At 42.0% G+C, this 23119-nt stretch overlaps 1 protein-coding gene and 2 long non-coding RNA genes across 8 annotated transcripts in view; 1 reads left to right on the top strand and 2 right to left on the bottom strand.

Moving 5' to 3' along the window:
* LOC309538833 overlaps window positions 1-23119 on the bottom strand; it is a 379365-nt gene that overhangs the window by 119679 nt on the left and 236567 nt on the right. The window lies entirely within an intron of this gene.
* Window positions 1-23119, top strand: part of CDH10 (cadherin 10) — a 408163-nt gene that overhangs the window by 268438 nt on the left and 116606 nt on the right. For 2 of the 6 annotated variants that reach the window (XM_082234352.1, XM_082234347.1), the window contains exon 1: window positions 1844-2213. The exons of 2 other annotated variants lie outside the window; for them this stretch is intronic. The gene's annotated coding sequence lies outside the window, so the exon portion shown is untranslated. Of the gene's footprint in view, window positions 1-985; window positions 1221-1336; window positions 1416-1843; window positions 2214-23119 lie in introns of those variants that run through there. 2 more of the 6 variants (XM_082234349.1, XM_082234348.1) reach the window with 2 other exon arrangements.
* Window positions 19843-20860, bottom strand: LOC309539853. The gene is made up of 2 exons (XR_014222997.1): window positions 20784-20860; window positions 19843-20089 (listed from the first exon to the last, which is right to left on the bottom strand). It is a non-coding gene; the product is annotated as an uncharacterized lncRNA (long non-coding RNA).

Raw genomic sequence — 23119 nt, 5'->3', positions numbered from 1 at the left:
AACTATGGCTAGCATCTTCTGACAAATACAGCATTTTGCTTGTGGTGTTTCCGCAGTCCTTCAGACAGGTATAACTTTGACAAGGGTGATGTCTCTACCTCACCTCAGAACAGCGCAAACCAGTGCCGCCTCACCTTATATAAAATTCTATAAAATTGCAATGACAGAATGTGTTCTTACTTTTCAGGCACTTCAGCCTGGGAGGACAAGAAATGCATATTGTGGCACAGGCCAGCTGTCCTCTGGCCAGCAATTAGAAGGCCACTTTGACAATTGGATGGAGATGTTCAAAACCAAGATAGCAAACTGACCTCCAAATGTAGCTTTTTGAGATAGTCCTATTGCGACAGTTGTGATTCTTGGAGATCCTATTATTGCCTTTGCTATGACTCCCAGTTCCTGATGGGTACTGATCTAGGGACTTCCAGCTGCTAATCGCTATTCTATAGGTTACTTGTGCCCCATGTGACAAGTAATCTCGGATCTGTTCTCTTTTGACTTACAGGATAAAGGGCAGAATTGATCCTTGTTCATTCATTCATTCAGAGGGCCTCTAGGGATATGTTTGTTTATTATTCTGGCAAGTCTACTCTCTTTGTTGAGGCTTATTATTTAATAGGCGTTGTTTCCTTTTTTTGTGGGCCATTTAGATATTACTGTGAGCTCTCACCGACAGGATCTGAAATATAACACATACACCAACAAATTAAATTATTAAATATGTCTGTAGCCAATTTAAATTATGTGGTGGTGTGGAGCAAAATACAGCAGTACTTCACAGCCTACCTTATTGTTTGGAAAATTCCCTCCATCGTAAGTGGACACTTGAACCAATTCTCATATTTTAAAGAGGGTTTTTTTAAAATAAAAAATAAAAAATAATTCCTCATGGCACAGAGTGGATGGAGCAACACTGACATCCTTTGGCTTAGGCTTAGGGGAGTGTTTGCAGCATCTGCCCCCAAAGTGCCGTGGAGTCTCTGCAATTCTCTCTCTCTCTCTCTCCCACTGCTGAAGGTTTGGGTTCAGTGGGATCCAAGAAGGGATTGTGCTGAGTCCAATTTGTTGCATTAGGGAGCATCAACTGTTACAGATTTAATCTGCGCAAAGGATTACATCCGCAGAATGGAAAGCTACAGGGCGGCGATCCCAGTAAACGTTACCAGCACAATGTGATACCAGAGATCAGCTGGAACAAAAAAACGCTGGACCCCAAAGAGGTCGGAATAACTCAAGTTTGTTGTTTGGTGTGTAGGGTTTTTTTTTTTGGAGGGGCAGAGGTTGCCAGAAAGGCGTCCAGTACAACTCCTTTCTTGCAATAACGGGGGGGGGGGGAGCAAACTCATCGTAACATAGCTGAGGATGAGCAGCAGATAAACCCCGTCTCTCCCGGACCAGGCAGTTGAAGAGTGTGTGTGAATTGGAAACACCAATTTCTTCGATATAATCTCTGAGAGGGCTGTAATTTAATTTGAGAGGTGGGGGGGGGTGTCTGTTGGATTTGACATGACAAGTGCCGCAGTCTCTCTCTCTCTCGGTGAGGAGGGAGGAAAATTAGATATCTAACGAGGAAGTGTGGGGTGAGGGGGTTTTAAAAACAAACCACCAAGAAAAGCCCAGGAGTGGCGGTGCTGTGATTGTGTATTATTACAGCAAGCGGAATAGATGAACTGATTACCTTGGACTTGAAGCAGAAGAGTGCCATTCTGTCAGGAGCAGGAGGAGGGAGTCTTCCATAGAAAGCCCTCCTTTCTTTCTTCCCCTCCCACCACATTCACTTGCAAATCACTGTGAGCCTGGAAAAGCCTTCTCTTCCTTCCAGTCTGTGTAACCTTCCCATGGCAAGTGCTTCGCCTCTATCATCAGAACCTCTCTCTCTCTCTCTCTCTCTCTCTCTCTCTCTCTCTCTCTCTCTTCCTGTGTGGTGGCTTTTTTCCTTTTTTTTTTTTAATCAGGCGCTCTGAATGAAAACCAGTCAGAGAGGAGAGGGAGAGAGCGAGAGCTAATGCTCCCCCCCTCGCCCCTCCTTTCCCTGCTGTCCAGAGTTAAGTGATGCTCGGAGAATAAGCCTGAATTAAATTCAAGTAGGATCAGTCTTGCGGGGGGAAGAGAGAAATAGGAGAAAACCACTAAAACAAAGAGGAAGGAAGCTATTGCAATTATCCCACGGCTTTGCATAGGTTGTTGGACGCCACTTCATTCGCGGCAGAAAGGTAGGAACGCTCTTGCGTCTAGCTTTCATTATGTGTGTGAGAGAGTTTGTTAACAGCAGTGTGGTTTATTGTGACAACAGTAGAGATCTGAAAGATGTAACTTTCTCCAGGATTGCATGATGGTCGTAAGAGAGATGTTATGTTTGTGTATATATATATGCAGCCCAGGTAGAATTGCACATATACCGTATATATGTATCTGTGCAATTCTAGCTGGGCTGCGTTTCTACCTGCTCAAGAATGACAGAGCTATGCAGTTTGCAAAGCCGGTTCATTAACTGCCAAGCTAGAGTCAGAGTAACATATAATTCCTTACAACACACAGCCCACCGGCATTTTGCTGTTGTGAAGGAATTGGTAGGAGGGTAACCAGGGGAGAGATAAATTCTGTGTGCACTTGAAAAGCTTAATCTCTCACAAGGGTAACTATCATGGTCAGAGCTTCAGTTGCAAACGCACAAGCCGGGTCTTGCAGCATCCTTGCACGGAGGATAATGGCTTTCTTTTTCCATCAATAACACTATCATAGTTTTCCTCCTCCTTCTGAATAATATCTCACTGTGAAATGTGACACACACACAGTGCGAATCCTGCTTCAGGCTACTCCTTGTAGACAGTGGGGATGGATTGATGCACATGGGCTAAACTTATGCGCCTGTCTTGATGGCTTGTAGGATACGCAGAGAATGCTAAGCGTGTGTACCCATCGCGCTTTGTGTACTTGAGAAAGAGTAAAGCAGTGTGTGTGTGTGTGTGTGTGTGTGAGAGAGAGAGAGAGAGAGAGAGAGAGAGAGAGAGAACACATTATGTGGGAATACAGGCAGCAGTTGTGCGAGTCTTTACTGTCGCTGCTGCAATAAAATCCATATTTGATGTGGTGTTAAATTAATGCAGCATGCTGCAAGTCCCCATCCGTGCTCCTGACAAGTCACCGTTGGTGGCATTGTCAGCTGCTCTTACGGCTGCGCTGCAAAAATTAGCAGCAAGCGAACGTGCGACACGGTGCCAGATGTAGCCACCTAAACCTAACAGGGCTTTTAGCATAAAGGATGCCACCGACCGCACGTGCGGTCTGTGACAAACGGCAGCCAGTGGAACCTGACCTATCATCTTTGTTTGCTTGCACACAAATGGAGCCATTTCCTCTTGTCCTCGTCTTTCACTCTGGTAAAGGAGAGAGAGAGAGAGAGAGAGAGAGAGAGAGAGAGAGAGGAGCATCTGTGTTGTTCAAAACTGCATATCCATTACTTCCAAGATGCTTGGAGGGGCATTATTTTGATTCTGCGGGAGGGAGGGAGGAGAAGGCATTTACTTCATTTTTGTGTGTGTGGCAGCTGGCAGCTGGCTTCATATGCATATCTGGCCAAATTTTGGCTTAGGGTTCAGTACCAAATTTCCAAATGATCTCCTTCCAGAAATGTTTTGTTCCTGAGAGCTGCTGCTCAGCACTCTTGCATATCACCCTGCATGCTAATATGCTTTCATCTGAAATACCTTTCTCTGCTGTGATTGGTTTTTTTGTTTTTTAACTGTTCCAAAGGGAAATTGCATGAGAGCGAAAGGAAAGGTGGATGTAAAAGCTGGCTGAGAGGAAAAAATGAGTGAGAGAAGTTCTCTACTCTGAGGAGAAGAGACTCCTCTAGATTCATGCTGTCAGTGTGGTTGGGTGAGGAGAGAGATGCTGTGTTTAGGAACATAATCAAATTACCTGGTTCTAGCTCTGCAAACTCCTCAATTTCAAGCCTGCCCTGGTGAAGGAATCTGATTTACTGTGCAATGTGTTTCAGTGAGTGTGGGTGACCGTTCCATAATGCAATGCCTCTCTTTTAAGATTTTAGTTGGTTCTGAGTATCAATATGGCATTTAAATAGATGGATTTAATTTTATTAGAGGCTCAATGTCACAACAAATGACGTCACTTACACTGTTTTCATTTTATGTTTGTCATACCATATGATTGATTTTTTGGGGGGGTAACTATGGGGGAGAATACAGCTCTTGCTTCTTGCTTTGCACTCATTTTATATTGGCATGTCTGTCTCCAATTTAGGTTGGCAACTTTGGGTGGAACAGACTAGTCTTAAAGGCATAACCTTTCCCTTGTAGCTATCATGATATGCAGAATGTTATGTGTGGGCATACTTAAGCAATGTTTGACAGTGTATTGATTTTTATTTGGAGTCGCAGTCATTTGTTACTTCAAAAATATGTAGGAATCTTCCCGGTACAGGAATACATAGCTTCAAAAGGGTTTGTGTGCCAAAAACAGAAGTGCAATTTTTAAAAATTGAAACACTACACATAGTGCCATGGTCCCTAGATGAGCATCATTTCTCTTGTATTATATCGTCCAAAGTAATTTGTTGTTAAAGTTAAAAGCAATCCAGGGAGCTCTGCAATGAATGTGGCTGTTAAACAAAGACTACATTGTTTCATCTTTCTCATTAAAGGACTCAGTGCTGAAGACAGAGAGGGTTAATTTGAAAATGGTAAGCATTTCCAGCACTCAGAAAGTCATTTCCTGATCTCAGTGTGATATCTTAGGGAAATAGGTGATGAGGGTCTCTCTCTCTCTCTCCCCCTCTGCAATACTTGCTCAGATGACTTATTGCCTAGATATTTTTGATTAAAAATGTTTTGTTTTTGTGTTGTTGTTTTTTTAAAAAAATCATCCCATATAATGCCACTAGGCTGCAGCAGTAGCTCACAAGGGTCAGTAAAGGGTTGGACGACTGCTTGAGGAAGTGTTAACAAAGTGACATGCCTTGTATCATTGTATTAAGTACTGTCCATTTGCCAATTGATTCATTGTCAGTGGTTGAAATATTCTGCCCACTCTCCTCATTGGACTCCTCCACAAGTTCTGGCTTCTATGTAACACCAATGTTGGCCCAGATGACCTGGAGAAAGCAACAGAGGGAAGAGACAGAGACATCCAGAAGTGAGAACAACTTATGCAACATACATCTCAGCTATAAAATTTCCACTGTAGATGCACCAGAGTTTTTCTTATTTAATAGGCGACAGGGAGACTGGTTCACATCTTAGTTAATGCTGCAGAAAGACCAGATTTTGAACAAGAAACCATCAGGTGAAGGACTCTTTATGGCTGATCTGAAAACTTTACAGGTGCCCCAAAAGAAATGACATGTAGGATTTAATCCATTGTGGATCTCTACACACTGGAGAACAAAGAATTCCCACAAGGCGCATGGTAGCATTGAAGCAGGAAGCATAAGTGAGTCCTTCCAGTTTCCTTGCTTTGGGGACAACATCTCAAAGGGGAGTCACACATCTGCTGCAAGCTATCTTTGCTTCACAGGCACATCTCTCATGGGAGAGATGCACGATTTGCCCCTTTGCACATCTTCCTCTTGCTTTCTCACTTCCACATAATGTTCAAAGCAATCCATCAGGATACAGTGGTACCTCGCAAGACGAATGCCTCGCAAGACAAAAAACTCGCTAGACGAAAGGGTTTTTTGTTTTTTGAGCTGCTTCGCAAGACGATTTCCCCTGCATTCTCTGAGCAGTCACTTAGGTTTGATGTCAGAGGTTAACTTTAGACAGTACTGAAGCTAATGATGCTAAGAGTTCCATCTTGTAGGGCCTTCCTGATCATGATTCCCTGAATGTGGAATTCCCTTCATTGGAGTCATGTAGACTCCCTCCTCTGATAACATTTCACCAGTTGAAGACCTGTTTATTTTGCTTGGCCATTGAGGGCTCATCATCTGCTGTCGTGTGACTATGCAATCTGCTGCTGTTGGCTGTTTAGGGAAGCTTTTAATGTTTGATGGATTACTGCATTTTAATATTTTAATTTATTTTATTTTTGTATTTTAATATTTTGTTGGAAGCCACCCAGCGTGACTGGGGAAACCCAGTCAGATGGGCGGGGTATAAATAATAAATTATTATAAACTGTATATTGTTATAAATTATTATTATATTATTATTATTTTATGGTGCTTTTTGTTGGTTGTCTATTCTGTATTCTGATTCTGTGGCACCCTGGGAATTTCAGTTGAAAAAGATGGTCTAAAAATATGAGTGATATATAGTGTTAGTCCAACTGAAGACCAACTGAAATCAACAGACTTAAGTTATTGACGATTCCGTTGGATATCACCCATGATAAAACAAAAATAAATACATCCACATGCAGCATGTCAATGTACATGGGCTTCCCCAAAAACACATTTGAAAACTCTTCCTATCACTCTGTCATATCCATTTGTACCTCGGCTTTCATCTCAGAATTAGAAATGTGCTTGAATACTTTCAGGAAGAGATACAAGATACACACACATGCTCCCAAGTGTATAAGATATACTTTGCCACTGGTGAGAAGTACACAATTTGTGGACTCCAAGGGTCTTCTCTGTGGCCTGCACAAATTCTACCTCCCATTTGAAAGGCATTCCTTATAACTTGAACATAAGATAGTAAAGAAATTGCAGGGTTACTTGATGTTGAACTTGTTTCCCACCACAAGTTTAAGCATCTCCAAAATATAGCCCATCCTTCAACGAATGAATTCACTAAACAGGCCAATGAAATGATGGGCAGAAGAAGTCTTAAGACTGAGACCTCTCAACCCATAAATTGTGTTGGTTTCACATGATCTTATATGTTTCTCGGCTCCCTAACTCCTTCACTGACTGTTTATAGCAGATGCGGATGGGGAAATCGGAACTGGTGTGGTGTTATCAAATAAGTTAGAAGACCAGGTGTATGACTGACATGTTTTGGAAGCAGATGTGTTTTTCAACTATCTTATCTAGTATAACCCCTAAACTTTTTATCCCAGTACTTTCTCAGTGCAGCAGACTATTTCTTCCCAAGTATGAAATCTTTTTTTCATTTTTTTTTTAATATGGAGATGCTTGTTGTTCTACAAACTGAGGCCCTCATTCCAGACTAACTCACTCATGTGGTATCTAATTATTGCCTCAAAATAATGAAAGATACAGGGCACACAGTTAAACCCAAATGAAGCATGTTTAAGTTCCACTGATATCATTGGTAGATAGTTCAATTTAGGCTTACGTTTTCCATTAAGTCCAAAGAGACTTAAAATGCTAACCTTTGACTACAACATGCCTATAGCAATCAGATCTGCTTTCTTAAGAAGTCTCAATTCTGGCTTGACTGGTCCAAGGTATCAGAGCTGACCTCCCCACTAAAGTAACTTGGATTATTTTGATGCTGCTGTGAAACTGGTTTGAAAAACCAACCACCAATAGCTTTTTTTGCACTATACTCTCAACCTTTTATTTAATAAAGGGGATTGTTTTGGGTGAGAACCCATTCGTTTTCCCTCAGAGACTATTGAGCATCTAAAAAAATCAAGGCCATAGGTGTATTTTGTTTGCTGTTAAATTTGGCCCTGAATTAGGCTGATTTCTTGCTTCTTATCCTTTAGCACATTTGCTAATCCATGGAAGTCCATCCTGTTTTTCATTGTGTGCCTGCCCTAAACACAATTAAGGGGAATCGATTCATTGCTAACAGTATTACCTGCAAGTAAGTGTGCTTGGAGTACAGCCATTTTTGTTGAGAAATCTTTTAAATCAAGGCCTATTGAACCATTCAATACATTTACACTGCCTCACATACTTCTAATCAGTTTCAGATATGTTTAGTTGCCAAAGTTCTGAACCTAGATCTTCCTAGAAACTGTAGGATTAGGAAAATGCAGGGAAATGGAGGTGGAGTTTTTGGAGGAAGCTATGGCAATTTACTTGTTTTTAGACGGTCTACAATTTGTGCTTCTACGCTCCTTATTCGACCTGAAATACTGGTTTTAACCAGGTTCAGACTCTTTTATTGTTATGATTGTCAGCTGAGGTACCTGGAACCTAGAACTTTGTAAGTAAGCTTATTTATCTGCAACAAAAAATACCAAACAGAACCCAGTGACAGCGGAACCATTCTGATTTTGTAATGTAGGTGTTCCCATCCCTTACGCCACTCAAACCCCCATAGACTTTTTCTCAAAATGGCAATAGACTTTGGGAACCATGGTTTAGATAGATCAATAGATCGAATATTCCTTCTTTAATATAACGCATATAATTATAGTAAGAACTCTCATGTAGGAGTTAATACAGTCCTGTTCAGACAGTACCCCTTCAGACTACTGAGGAATGGAACACACTTCAATTGTATTCCTGTTTTCTTTCTGTCTTTCTGTTTCCTTTTTTTAAAGTCCACAATCCCTTATACTGGCACATCAGGGGCTGGGGTCTGTCCTAGTCCTCTTCTACATGTGAATAACTTTCTGTTTGTTTTGTTTTTTAATGCATGGGAGCATTTGAAATGCGGAGCCCCACCACCACCACCACCACATTGCAAATAGGTATTATTCACACGGGACTGTATCAGATGATTATTCTGACTGTATAAATTGGCCAGGCTAAGGCTTAACTCATAAGAGAGTGGCATGGTTGGCAATCCCATTGCCCCCCCCCCCCGAGATACAGTGTTGCATAAACCACGCAGGGGGGAAGGGGATAATGAGAGATGAACCACTCCAAACTCACCTGCCCATTCTACCTCTGATGTTTCTGCAGTCCTGTCCACATAAATATGTCCGTAGTCTGTGCTTTCTACATTATCTTGTTGCTAAACAGGCATGAGATGGAACTGTGTCAATCTCCCATACCAAGAATCAGGTCTGAGTCAGCTGTTAAGTTGCATTCGAAGTACTCACATATTCTTTTTCTTTAATTTACAATCTGCATCCATTTCTGATATCTTGCTAGAAGCAGCTCTTTTTCACCCCCTCCTTTTTTTTTTTTTAAATGCCTCCCAGGACTGTATGTGGAATAGATTCTTGTGCACTCAGTTGATAAGGAAGAATTGTGTGCTGCAGGTGGCACGAGTGCGGGAAGTATCTTTTGAGATATTGCTTCGCTTGCTCTAGCAGAGTGGATAAGATTGGAGAAGCAGCTTCTGAACTAAAGGCTGCTAGTTGGCAGTGTGTAATATTTTCTCAGCACCAGTAGCTTGAGTCAAGGGAATATAGAACATGGAGTGAGGTGGGGGAATTGCCTCTACATATATGCTTCCCCCCACCTACCCAGTAACATGCTACTGTCTTTCTGAACTTCCTTTGTTGCCAACCTAAACTTTATACTTTCTCTCCTTTTTTGTGGGCAGTGCACATAAATCAAAATATGAAAAGAAAATGGTTGCTGCAAAGCAGCCCGTGGAAAAAGAAAAAGAAATCCTATCAGGAAATGAAACGGCCAAAAAATCTTCCAGGTTTTGCTAGTGCTCAAAAGATAAGGGACTTTTTTTGTTTTGTTTTGAAGAACAAAGAAGTCATTGCACCATTTTGGATTCTATGCATTTTTATATCGCTATATATGCATTATTATTATTTTTTGCTATTATGATTTTATCACCGGCCACGTCGTGTGCTACAGGCTGACTGTATTACATTTATCCTTTCTTGATGCTTTGTGTCACCCTATAAACAATATAGAATACCTCTCTACAGTGTGCCTAGACTGCATGATTTTAAATTGATGTAGCAAATATTATAACACTTGAGCTTTTAAGTCATAAATGGTTGGTGACAATGCAGTCCTCTCTCTTGGGGGCAAAGCATTCAAAATATGTTGAATAACATGATGCTTGTTTCAGTTTGCATATGCATAACACTTTTGTCCTGATTTCATCCTAAGCATTAACATTGCATATGAGAGTCTCTGTTAATTAAATGGACATTTGAATAGTTATGACCCAATCCTAATTATAAACATGAATACATCCTATCATCTGTTTTGCAAATTGGGTTAGAGGGTGTTCATATTATTTCACTGTGTTTACTGCAAAAACACTCCACCGGGGACCATTTTTTACTATCTTCCCATTACATATTACATGCTATCATTTCTCATCAGCACCTACCACTCTGGGGCATATCTAGCCAAAGTTAAGCACATTTAACTCCCATTTATATGCAGACAAGGGCTGGATCTAGGCTGGATCCAGACACATCAAAAAAGCATTTCAGTTAAACGCGTTGTAAACTTTGTATGAGAAATCGGGTTGGCAAAAGCGGAGATCCACAGCGCCATCTGGTGTCATTGTGTTAGAATGCCTAAAACAACGCATATAAAGCTCTTTTTCTTTGCCAATGTAGCTGAGTCCTAGGAGCATAATGTCATCAAACATATCACATAGTTCATCCAGTTGGCATGGGATAGAGGCAGTGTTGTTCTTCAGGGGGTACTCAGGGGTACTCAATACCAGCACCATTTGTTGTTGTTGTTTAAAAGCATGGCACTTACTGTAACAACTCCATGGTGAGTACCGGCACCTATTTTTCTAGGAAAAAAGCACTAGATAGAGGCACAGAAAGAGGAGGCTCTGAAAACCCACACCATACGTCAACTAAAACCAGGAACCGGTTTACAAAATAGAAATTTGTTTGATGCTCTTAGGGAATGACTTTGTGGGTCAGTCTTGCAAGAGGTTACTCTATGGCGGCAGGGGGCGGGGAGAAAAAACACACGTGTTCACCAGGGGTTCTGTCTGTGTTCGTTTTTGCACAACTGTAAGAGTTTTCCCACGATGGGTGTGTCACAGTGGGAGGTGCTAATTCCCGGCAAAGTCAAACAAATGCATTGTACAGAAAGAAAGCTTGCTCTATTTCATGTGCCCAGTGCCACATTTTACAGAGGCCATTAACTGAATCCTTCCCCTCCTCTCTCAGCTCTTTGTCACATGTGCACTGTGCCTATCACACACTACCCCTCTGTGAAGTTGTGCATCAGACACTGGCTGGCCACAACGGTGAGACTTTACAGAGCAGCAGAGATGCTCTGCAACGTCCATCTTTTGTGTTTTTGACTTACGATTGCTGATATGTCCGTTTGGTACCTTTTCGGGTGGGTGGCTTTTCGGATGAGCCCTGGTCCTCCCCGCAAAACTGGCCTGTCGCAGGCTGGATCGTCTTCCTGACACCAAATGAGCCAATTTCAGCAGGAGTAAGGGGACGTTCTCCTGGGCTTCCCCCTGGCCATGCCCAGGATGCTAAGGTCCAGCGCTGAGGGCCTTCTGGCGGTTCCCTCATTGCAAGAAGCAAAGCTACAGGGAACCAGGCAGAGGGCCTTCTCGGTAGTGGCGCCCACCCTGTGGAATGCGCTCCCATCAAATGTCAAAGAGAGAAACAACTACCTGACATTCAGAAGGCATCTTAAGGCAGCCCTGTTCAGGGAAGTTTTTAATGTGTAACATCTTAGTTTATTTTTGGTCTTTGTGGAAGCTGCCCAGAGTGGCTGGGGAAACCCAGCCAGATGGGCGGGGTACAATTATTATTATTATTATTATTATTATTATTATTATTATTATTATAAATGCCCGGATGGTGGGACCTTTTGGCTTTTTCTCTCGCTGTGCCGGTTCTTCCACCCACCCTCCTTCAGATTAGGGTTTTCATGGATGCTTGGACTTTGCTATGGAAAATGTCGGTCGCCTAACCTTCTCAGGGTCAGGCAGGAATTTCCCCCTCTTGGTTAATTGGCACCACCATTTGGGTTTTCACCTACATCATAGTAATCGTCACAACTTTGTAAGGTGGATAGGCATTGGGTAAGCCTAGTCGTGGTTGGAGGGGTGGCTGTAGCCTCTGCCTGCCCCTCCACGGATAAGGGTATCGTGTTAAAAGGTTCCAAGAGGAGTGGCTTCTGTCCGATGCCCAGGTGGGGGCTAGGGCCATACTATTCCTCCAACAAGAACCTCTCAGGGGATTACCCAATTTGACATAGATCATAGGGTGTGCCCCCCACCATCTGCATCCCTAGAAACCCTCCCAGTTGATGGGCAGGAGTGACATGTGCAGTTGCTTACCACAATGCCTATGGCCAAACCTCACATCTGTAACCAATAAAGTTGTGGCCTTATTTGATCCCAAAACCAGTATCTTGTGTGGTGTCTTGGGGAACGGGGTGATCATGCAAACACATTTGAGTTATTACTTGATTCTGCCTTTATCAACAAATGGGAAGTGTCCTTTTGGCCACTAATGTTTAGAACTTGCTGTTCTCCTGAAGGAATCCCATTTCCCCCCTCATTTTTTATGGTTTCCCTGCATTGCTCATTCCCTCTCCCGCACACAATCCAGTTCGTCTTTGCTTTATAAACAGGTCATATTTTGAATTCTCCTTTAATGGGACTAAGTGAAACTTTGGTGGCAACCATACTTGATTTGTGGGCTGAAATTGCCTTGGTGGATAATAGGTTGTTCAGGCCTCTCTCGGATATCAATTATAAATGTTCACATTGCTGGCATTTTACCGATGAAAACCTGGTTCCCTCCAGACATTTGGTGCTCTTCCTGCTTGCCCCAGCCAGCATGGCCATACAGGTTGTGAATATTGGGAGTTATAATCCAAAACATTTGAAGGGCACCGGGTTGGTGAAGGCTGCAAACTATGCAGGCTCTTCCTCTTGCTTAGCTATGCATGCAGTCATTTTATGCATGAACTGGATCACAGCATGTGTTTGTGGAATGGCCCGCAAACTGGATTCCAGAAGGGTGGATGAAGTTTAATTAGAATGCTTAATTCACTGAGAGAAGCAACATAAAATGCACACTGCAACTTGCTATTGTTAACTGCATTATTTTTAGATGGTGTGCTCTTATGAAAGGAATGGAAGTGAAAATATCAGATGAAAAATTACTACATTTTTTCCTCTGGTCTTATAATTCTGCAATATGCCAGGTTATTAAATTTATCAGCAATATACCTTGGTTTCGAAGGATTTTTTTTCTGAGCCAAGGCAAGCAAAGTGAACTTTCGGGAACTGGGACTGTATATCTATATCTGCCAATCTGCTTGCATGTATAAAAGAGCATTTTGCTTCTGTGGATGTGCAATGGGCTCAAATGGCACTTTTGCAAACCAATATTTTCTTAGGAGTCATAATAATCCACCTATCTTCTTATAACCTTACAATTCGTTTTGGTTCATGTGTTTGATTGGCCCTGTAATTCTCTTTCCATAGCACAGGATAGAGCCAATGTTCCTTGCTCCACCACAATACATAACATATTGTGTGTGTGCTTAATTTCCTTCTGCAAAATATTTTCAAATATGTAAAAACATGTAACATGCCATTTTGAAAGGTTAAAAAAGAATCACATTTCTTCTTAACAGATGCAGGGAAGAAGGAAGGGAGAAAAAGACAGAGTAAAACATCTGTTGTCTCTCAACATTTTTTCTCCAGGTGTAGTAGTAATAATAAGTTCCATCTGTCTGCAAACTGTTGCCAGTCGGACCTCTTCATGCACTAGCTTCCAAGTGAACTGCTTGCTTGTCCAAGGTGGGAAGGGACTCATCCTCTTTGTCACCAGAGTAAGAGTAATACAGTCATACCTTGGTTCTTAAACACCTTGGTACTCACACGTTTTGGCTCCTGAATGTGGCAAACCTGGAAGTAACTTCCTTCCCGTAGCACCTTAAAGACCAACTAAGTTAGTTCTTGGTATGAGCTTTCGTGTGCATGCACACTTCTTCAGATACACGAAAGCTCATACCAAGAACTAACTTAGTTGGTCTTTAAGGTGCTACTGGAAGGAATTTTTTTTTTATTTTGACTATGGCAGACCAACACGGCTATCTATCTGTAACTGGAAGTAACTGTTTCAGTTTGAGGACATTGTTCAGAAGCCAAACACCCGATGCAGCTTCCGCTTGACTGCAGGAAACTCCTGCAGCCAATCGGAAGCCGCGCCTTGGTTTTAGAACATTTTCCGGAGTTGAACGCACACCCGGAATGGATTAAGTTCAAGAACCAAGGTATCACTGTACCAAGTTGTATAAGCATGTGAACTGGCCCATCAGATAAAAGATCTCAGGTTGTCATTAGTTATTGTCAGTCCTTTGGTGAATTTCAACGTCCAGGTACCCTGTGGCCACCACCCTGTAGGTCACTGCTGACCAAAAGACCACTCAAGATGACATTGTATGGTTCAATTTAGGCCACAAACTTATTGATCACAACTGTAAGAGGTTTGGCAAAGGCATTGGGTAACAACCGGCCAGTGTGGTGTAGTGGTTAAGAGTGGTGGACTCGTAATCTGGTGAATCGGGTTCACGTCTCCGCTCCTCCACATGCAGCTGCTGGGTGAATCCCAGCTTGGGAATCCCATTAAGGGCTTAGGTACGTGTGTAAGAGAAAGAATGCTCAAAGTTGCAGAGCCAGTGTGGTGTAGTGGTTAAGAGCAGTGGACACGTAATCTGGTGAACCGGGTTTGATTCCCTGCTCTTCCACATGCAGCTGCTGGGTGACCTTGGGCTAGTCACACTTCTCTGAAGTCTCTCAGCCCCACTTACCTCACAGAGTGTTTGTTGTGGGGGAGGAAGGGAAAAGGAGAATGTTAGCCGCTTTGAGACTCCTTTGGGTAGTGATAAAGCGGGATATCAAATCCAAGTCATGCCCAACTGGTGGATGATTGACCCAGGGGTCAGACAAATGTTGAGGAGGCCCTACGACATGCATAAAATAGGTGTCACCTCACAAGAACAACCAACTCAAAGAAGTGCTATGGCTCTAGCCTGGGTGTCTGGACAGAAACATCTCCTCCATGATCCCTTTAATGGGAAACCCCTATTTCCTTGGAGGGGCAGGCAGAGACTTATATCCTCCCCCCCCCAACAACTTGTTTTCACCCAATGTCTTCCCTCCCAGAGCTGTAACAATTGCTATGAGAAAGGCAAAAAACAAAAACAAAACAAAACCCCAGGTCGGCCAACTGCTCCCTGGCCCTAAATATGGTGGCCAATTAACTCCACAGCAATGTGTAGTTACAAGAACAGCAACATGGAGGGTAGGTGAGAAATTCAGGAATGACTGCAGTGCCCTGTGAAAGACAGGCCTACTTTTATCCCTACAGGAGCGGACCTGAATGAAGTCTTTGGTGGACCCTGTCAGGTCTACCCCACCCCCCAATTAGGGTTGCCATATTTTGAAGAGCAAACAAGAGGACACATTTGCCAACTTCTCCTTTTAACTATGGATTGTTATGACAGCTCTCATTTTACATCTCCATGAAAAAGAGGACGTGTCCTGGAAAAAGAGGACATATGGCAACCTTACGAATGAGCCCACCTCTGAGCCCAAGATGGGCCATTTTTTCAGGATGGCCAATTCAAATGACCCAGCCCAGAGGCCGGAAGTGGGGCTAGTCAGAGATTTCAGGAAGCGGGGTTATTCAGACATTTCTTGGGTTTTTATATCACACTAAGCCAGACCATGGCATTTTGTGAATGCGCAAGCATACAGAAGACATCATGCTCAGTTTGATCCTTCCTGCTTGTTGTCTACTGTGCCACATGAAGACATGATGTGGCTTAGTATTTTGTCCATACATCAGCTTGTGGCTTACCTTTAGACAGACTAACCATGTGCTGTTACCCAAGTTTGTCCTATAATTTACAACTGGTGGGGTGTCCAGGAAACTATGAGCTTCAGTTAGGATAACATGCTGATCCATGCCTTGGATCTCAGCAAAAAGGCTGTGTTTTCCTCTCCTGGAGACCACAATTTCATGTATTTGCATAGTTCAGCTTTTGATGATGTGTGAAACAGGTCTATTAAATCTTCTTCTCTCATAGTCCAGGCATTACATTCTGTTCCCACCTCCTACCTGATTGCACGTTTTCCCCATTCCATTCCCTTGAGTTATTATGGGACTGGCGTTTTAAAGCTTTTTACCCTACAGACTTTTCTTTTGTTGTTGGGGATGGGTGGGCAATTGTGTTTATTTTCGGGTTATCCTGAATCTGCCAGTACTTCTCTCTTGTGTATCAGTTGTTGTATAGCGCTCCAGTTGGAGAACTGCCTTTGCCAAAGGTGTCACAGGCTTTGAAGACACTCGAACTCAGGATGCAAGGGAGAAATGTGCTGGGAGGAAGGCACGCTTGGCAAATGTGCACTGTGATCAGCTCCTGCCCGGAAACCAATGTCCCCGCTGTGGAAGGATGTGTGGATCCAGAATTGACCTCCACAGTCACTTACAGACTCATTGTTAAACCCGTGTTTATGGAAGACAATCTTACTTGGCTACGAGTGATTGCCAAAGAAGAAGATAGAAGTACAACTCTGAGAAAACCTGAATCAATATTAGCATGCAGACTTTAAAACTTGTTTTTTTATTCAGTTAGTAAAGTATTTATATACTGGCATATCTTCAAATCATCGGGGCAGTGTACAACAACACAAAAATGTTTTAAAGCAATACAAAGCGGTGGTTAAACTAACTGGTTACCTGAGGGGAGTTTTGAAAGATGACATAGGCCTCTTGCAGGTTAATATTGAATATATACTAGAACAGGGCTTTGAACCTTGTTTCGAATCTTGCCTCCCCTACAGAAACTTGAAATTGCACCCCTGCTGGTGACACAGGGCATTGCATCAGCCATGTGGAGAGTCATAGCCCTGTAAAGGAGAGAGACATCATAGCAAAAATAGTCCTTGCTCTCTGGCGCAAGTTCTGGTTAAATATACACCTCCTGCAGTTTTAAAGTCTTATGCACTTTGACCTTTTTTGGGGGGGGGGAATTCCTCCTCTGATAGAGAATGTGCTACATAGCTGTCCATTAATGCTAATCTTCAGCTAGTGACAAAATGCAAGCATAAATTTTAAAGGACGTTGGTGGGGGAAGAGAGAGAGAGAGACTAATGGATACATGGGGAATGAAGTAGATTTATTTTATTTTCAGTAAGTCATAGGCCAGATCTACTTTTCTGGAGATTAGCTCTGACTATGAATATCTACTGCAGGTAGAGTTAATTCTTTTTTTCTAAAAAAAAAAAACCTAACAACCTGAGAGCATTAATACTTACATAGACATAGATTTAGATTGTGCACAGTTTTGGCATGTTCTTCTTTGCCTCAACTGGCCTTAGATGAGCTTACTGCTTAAAATAGACTGAACAGAATATTATGGCATGGGAACTAGGTGAGGGAAGATGCAAGGGTGATCCTGACTAGGGGTATTTAGGTAGATTTATGCAATAAGCTACCAACAGGATGACAGCGTATTTTAGGAGCCAGTGTGCCATACCCAAACATTTCAAACTGTGAAATTTAAATGCATCCTTCCAGCTTCTTAGGATTGCCGTGGAGGGTGCATTCACTTGGCACAACTCCTGTGTAGCATGAGCATGTATTTGCATCTACTTGTCACATGGGATGCGGGTGACGCTGTGGGTTAAACCACAGAGCCTAGGGCTTGCCAATCAGAAGGTCGGCGGTTCGAATCCCCGCGAGGGGGTGAGCTCCCGTTGCTCGGTCCCTGCTCCTGCCAACCTAACAATTCGAAAGCACGTCAAAGTGCAAGTAGTTAAATAGGCACCGCTCCGGCAGGAAGGTAAACGGCCTTTCTGTGCGCTGCTCTGGTTCACCAGAAGCGGCTTATTCATGCTGGCTACGTGACCCGGAAGCTGTACGCTGGCTCCCTCAGCCAATAAAGCGAGATGAGCACCGCAACCCCAGAGTCGGCCACGACTGGACCTAATGGTCAGGGGTCCCCTTTACCTTTACTTGCCACATGCCTACTTTATGCTTTCAGGTGCATCACCAAGGCATCCCCACCCCATGCTTTTCTGATGGCATGGGAGCTGCTGCAGCACTGCCAATTATTTCACTGCCAGGGTAACATGGGGCAACCTCAGCCACTGACATGCCAATGCAGAGTGGCTACAAGTACCACATGGCAGAGACAGTCCTCTACTTCAAAGTATCCTCTCTGTTTGAAGCACCATCCAATCCAAATCTGGTTTGAAGCAAAGAACCAAGAACAGGGCCTTGAAGTTGCACACAGAGAGAAGAGTTTTTATGTCAGCCTTCTTAAATGCATCCCTCTCATTTGAATTGTCCGGAAGGTTGCCAAACATCCCCTTCCAGAATAGACTTTGCTCTTGTGGTATGAATACACCAGATACAATATGCCATAAAATTTTGGACTGCCCTTTCTTCAACATTCTTCGGAAAGACCAACTCACGGTCCCTTTGAAGCTTAAAGTATCTACTTGCAAAGGATTTGTAATCCAGTATCTGTTGAGGGATGATATACCCGGAACTACTGATATTGTTTTAGGATATTTAGTGGAGATTTTTAAAGTCAAATTTAAAACAACTTAATTTTACTTAATGGTGGCTACTGAATCTTTAACATGTTTTATGTGTTTAAAATATCTGGATTACCAACGTTTTATGGTTGGTTGGGTCCCCCCCCCCTCTTTTCTCTCTCTCTTTTATGATTTTATTGTCTAAATTATGCCAATAAAGGCTGAATGAATGAAAGGATGTGTGAGTAGACAGAGTGGTCACAGGTCATTCAATCATCACCATGTGTGATGGATTCTATTTCTTTTCAAATTATAGTAGGTACTTTAAAATGTGTAGCTATATATAGCATATGTGAATTTTATGTGCACCTGTGATCTCTTCTTGCATGCACGAGGCATAATTGGCCACTCTGTGCCAGCACAAATGTTCTTGAAATTGGGATGCTGGCAAAAAGAGAAGTCACAACTTGAACTCCAACTTGGCCAGGTTCACAGCAATGCTGCTGACATATGAAGTCCTGAGCGACTTGCGACCTGGCTATCCAAGAGAATGCATTGCCCCTTACAAACCTGTCCCTTCAGGTATACCTTGGGGAGGTCACTGCAAATGCAGCTGTTTGACTTCACCCTTGGAGGCATATTCCATTGTCTCTCGAGACAGACAACAAGAGATCAGGACTTCCTTGTTCTTCAATCATCTGCACATGTATATCTTGTGGCAATGGGGGGGTATTATTTGCTGTGGCATCACCTCACCTCTGAAGGATGACAGGCTTCAATCTTAGTTGTATTTCAGGGCTTGTTGATGAAGACGCTTCCCTCAGGTACCTCAGGTTACAGAAGCTTCAGGTTACAGACTCCGCTAGCCCAGAAATAGTACCTCAGGTTAAGAACAGTTTCAGGTTAAGAATGGACCTCCAGAACGAATTAAGTTCTTAACCCGAGGTACCACTGTATAGTCAACAAAACACCTGCCGATTTAAATGGCCAGTTTTAAGTGATTTTTATACAGTTGTAGCTTGGTTTTCGAACAGCCTAGTTCTCAAACGTTTGGCTCCCAAACAATCGAAACCCAGAAGTGACTGTTCCAGTTTTCAAACGTTCCTTTGGAAACCAAACATCCAATGGGGCTTCTGCAGCTTCTGATTGGCTGCAGGAGCTTCCAGCAGCCAAACAGAAGTCACGCTTTGGTTTTTGAACACTTTGGAAGTCGAACGGACTTCCGGAACGGATTCCATTCGACTTCCAAGGTACGACTAAGTTGATATGCTTTCTTCTGTGGATTGTCACTATAATTTTAGTTCCTTGTTTTGCTAATGTACCTTGTACACTGACCAGGAATTTTATAATGAAGGGCAGCAAATAAATATTTGAAATCAATCAATCATATCAGTGAACTACATGATCTCTCAAATTTGCCAGCTAGCTTTTCACACACATACACAAACACACAACTTGCTCCACACAATCTCTGAGCAAATTAAGATGATGGGTGACTGGGAGTCTCACCACAACCATGTTCTTTAGCATGCAAAGCAGCATTGTAAATAGTAAAAATTTTACTTTTTTTTTTTTTTAAGGAAGAGAAGACACATAAGATTTGAGACCCAGTGCAAAAGCTTCTGACAGTACCTTTGCATCTAATTTTCTGTGCAGGATTACAACCTTGAATCTTTTTCAGCTTTTACAAATACGCTGGTTCAAAGGAGAATGATTTATGCATATATTTCTCTTAAGGAGTGCCTGCCTCTACAGTCACAGAGAGACTTTTCTGCAGAGCCCTGAGAAATAAGAATTGAAAACTGAATGATGATCTGGAGTACTGTAGAAATAATCCTATTAAAGGTTTGCTACCTATACATATTCAGACTAATTCAGAGGTCTGTGCTTTGAGTAACAGAGATCAGGATGCCAGAGCCGGTTTAAATTGGATAGAAGAGAAGGAGAAGACGAAAGATCATGTGGATAAAATTACAAAATTGTATTTGTCTGTCGCCTTAAATTATGTTTGTGGTGCAGCCAGATGCTTGAAACCCTTCATGTTTTTGCAGTCCTAGGAATACCATAAAACAGGGTGTATCAAGATGTGAAAGCCTTGTGTTTACAACAGAAAGTTGTTCTTAAACAATTCCCCCCACCCCATTGCCTTGTACTTTTCAAAGCCCAGATCCAATGACAAGGAGTTCCTGCTTATGTGCAAACCAGTTTTCTTTTTAATGTATTAGAAATAATTTTCTTTAACATTGCTATGGATACTTAACCCTTTATTCGCCAAAATATTGTAGGGATTGTGATGCAGTTCCAAGGAAAAAGGATATTGCTGTAATGTGTGAGTGTGTATCTGTGTAAATGAGACAATTTACATTATCGCTGGGTTATAGAAATTGCAATTTGTCTTTCTCTGCGTCTTGTCGTAGGATAACAACACTAGCTAAATTCTCATTTAAATCAATCCTTTCTTCAAAAGTCACTTACCTTTAAGCCACGCTAATGATATATTCTTTGGCTACCCTTGAAACCTCTCCCTGAAATCGACCATTTCCCATACATACCACGGTTTAACAATTGAAGCCCTTCGTTCAAAAGTCTTACTGTTTCTCTGAACACACACACAAAAGGGAAACATTAAGCATGTTAAATGAATCTAAATTAGGCATTATAGTGGCATGTCAGAGCAGGCAGGGTTATGTTAATAATGTATTGACCCACCTGAAGGTGAACAGTAGAGTTTCCTGATGAAATTCCCATCAAGGTTTCTTTCTTGCTTCCTCCTTCAAGGTTTATGATTTTAAATCCTTTGGTGCCATCTTGTGGTCTGCATAACAGTTTTTGAGAGGAACATGTTTTGAGGAGTATGTAACTATCAAATTCTTTTTTTAAAAAAAATGTCATCTGTAACATATCATAGCATGGGAGATGTGCCATATTGTAAAATTTCCGAAAATATGAAGTGACTAAGATGATGACTCCAGGAAAAATATAGAAATCAATAGGAGTCAGGCCTGATTCAAGCATCATCTTTGTGATGTGTTTGCCTCTCACTGTGGTTGGCTCCCACATTGCCTCTATACCACTTGACTTTTTGCATCGTGTGGATTGTCAGAGTTGCCTAGGCAATGCCCACAACAATGGCAGTAAAGAGCACTAGTGTGGGACCAGTGGGATGGGCAATACGTGCATGATTCCACTGACAATGGGATGATAAAGGAGTCATTTTGGACTCACAGCTGTCCATGGAGGCACAGGTCAATCTGTAACTGGCTATATTACAGTAGTGCTACTGATTTTAATATGATTGATCTCATATATCCGTATGAAGAAGTTAAAGCTGGAGAAAAGGACATCCTAATTGCTTTATCTTAATTGCTGATAAGAGTGTTTTACAGTTGCTTTGCCTGCTTTGTCCTTATCTTTAGCAATAGGCCTATGCAGTGTATAATGCAGGACTCATAATTAATGAACATAAGAAGAGGCATGGTGGGTCAAGCCAGAGGTCCATCTAGTCCAACATTTCCTTGCCACAGTGGACAACCAGGTACTCATGAGAAGCCTACAAACCATGCATGCTCCTTCTGATGTCATCTCATTACAAAAGTTTGCAATGTAATTCCACATCAGGTGGAAAATGTCGACTGTTCTTAATCAGGCTAGTGGAACATTATGAATCTGAAACATGAGTTCCAGTCCCAAAGCTAAAATTTGAATTTCTAACCTCATGCTCTCTCAAAAACCTGGTGATAAATAGTTATATAGATTAGATTACAAAACTTCAGTGTGGGGATCACTGAACTTTTGTGCTTGTAATATATTGTGACGCACAAACTAAATAACTGTAGTATACATTTTTTAAAAAGTTAAAGAAGGTATGTGTCTTTTCCTTTAGTTTTTTTGGGATGTGACTTTTCTCGGTGAATCAGTCTTCCAAATGGAAGAGAAAACTAGCAACTTTCAGTCCCTTACTTCACCAGATATGTAGGTTAAATACATTCTAGGCAAATCAGCCTAGACCATCCTCTTTCAAAGGTCACCTGTGTTGCTTGTTCTAGAGTTTAATTCTTCAGTGTCTGTTGAAACCTCTACAAAAGTCTTGTGCATGGGTCATCAAACTGAGGGCTGTATGTCAGAAGGACGTATGGTAGGGAAAATGTTGACTTCTGAAAAGAATTAAAAAAGACTGAATTCCTTCATTTCATCTCTACACTCAGATATTCTGCAACTATAATTCCCAGTATTTTTTCTTGTTGGCATGGGACATATTTGTAGAAATAAATAGGTTAAAATACTCTGCTACATACCCCCTGCTTGGATCTAGCTGTGCTTAATGAAGCGTTCTCAGAATGATGTACATATCAACCCTGTAATATAATGATTCCTTGCTATATCACCGTTCCTGAAACCAAGGAACCAAGTTTCTCTTTTCTGTGAAAATTGTTTGCAAAAGTCTAATCGCCAGGACTCTATCTGACCCGTTCAATTTGAAGGGCACATAAATATCCATTGAAGGGAAAACTCTAGGAAACTTCATTTGTTTCAGAAATCTCTCAATGTTTGTGGATGTTGCTTTCCCTTATTACAGCTGACTGCTTAGCCAGAGGCTACACATACAGAAAGCCAAACAGGAATAAACCAATATTAACATGCAGATGCTTGCTAGTAAATGTGATATGATAAAACATCTGGCATTTCAATTTAACATGGGATTTTCAGTTTATAGGTTACATTTTCTCACCCCGGCAAAGTTCTCTTGACAAAATATGACCCTAATTCCTGTTTATCTTCCAAGCCTTCAGAAATATGCATATGTATATAGC

Source organism: Podarcis vaucheri, assembly GCF_965113315.1.
Source record: "Podarcis vaucheri genome assembly, chromosome: 8".
Lineage (NCBI taxonomy): Eukaryota > Metazoa > Chordata > Lepidosauria > Squamata > Lacertidae > Podarcis > Podarcis vaucheri.
Note: the sequence above shows the minus strand (reverse complement) of the source record. Positions and strands in the feature narration are given on the sequence as shown.